This window comes from Felis catus, chromosome B2 (genome assembly GCF_018350175.1).
Source record: "Felis catus isolate Fca126 chromosome B2, F.catus_Fca126_mat1.0, whole genome shotgun sequence".
Taxonomy (NCBI): domain Eukaryota; kingdom Metazoa; phylum Chordata; class Mammalia; order Carnivora; family Felidae; genus Felis; species Felis catus.
The window spans coordinates 60,249,220-60,250,076 of record NC_058372.1 but is presented as its reverse complement, the minus strand read 5'-3'; positions in this window follow the sequence as shown (position 1 = coordinate 60,250,076).

The following is an 857-nucleotide window of genomic DNA, read 5'->3' as shown; positions in this document are numbered from 1 at the left end:
GCAAGTAGCAAACAAAGAGCCAGAAATGTTAAATAGGTGAAGCAAGAAATCATTTATTTTGTATAAGTTTTATTTGTCTGTTGGTCTTAATACGGATTAGCTATTGACAACCATAATGCTTAACACTACTTACGTTAATTTTTTAAACATTCAACTCTGCTTAAATATTCAATCTTAAACAAACCAGTTTAATTGTTACTGTAGAGCAGTCTATGTATCCTGGCAAATGCCCAAGGATTGAGAAATGTCATTCTCTAATGTGAGGGATATGTGTGCCAGGAATCTTCATCTTGCCCCTCCAATTTTGCTCTTCACTTTTTTTCATGTTGCTCTCTGCCCCAGGAGCTTGACCTTTATGTACTAGATCAACAAACCTCCCTACTTTCTAGATTCCAGGTGGATTCTATCAGTGAGAGCCCTAGAAAAAGCATGTAGTAGAAAGAAGGTTGAGATCAAGGTGTGTATCTCCCTGGATCACTCCCTGCATGGTGGCCTTTGGCTGGAAGCATTACTATGCGCAAAGTGGTCTTCTGCACAGGGCCCTGTTTCCTGGTTCCGTTAACTGTTCTGTAACACCTTTATAGAAGGAATCATACTAGTCTGTGCACTATTCTATGTGGTTTCTCTTTACCCCGGCCACACTGTGAATTTGCCTCTTTGTTAAACTGTTCTTTTTGAGGCCTGTGCATAAGGATGTATGGCTAGAACTACACTGACACCCATGGAGATAAAGAAATGATAATAAAAAAGTTTTTCTTTTCTTTTTTTAAATTTTTTTTTAAGGTTTATTCATCTTTCAGAGACAGAGAGACAGAGCGTGAGCAGGGGAGGGGCAGAGAGAGGGAGACAGAATCTGA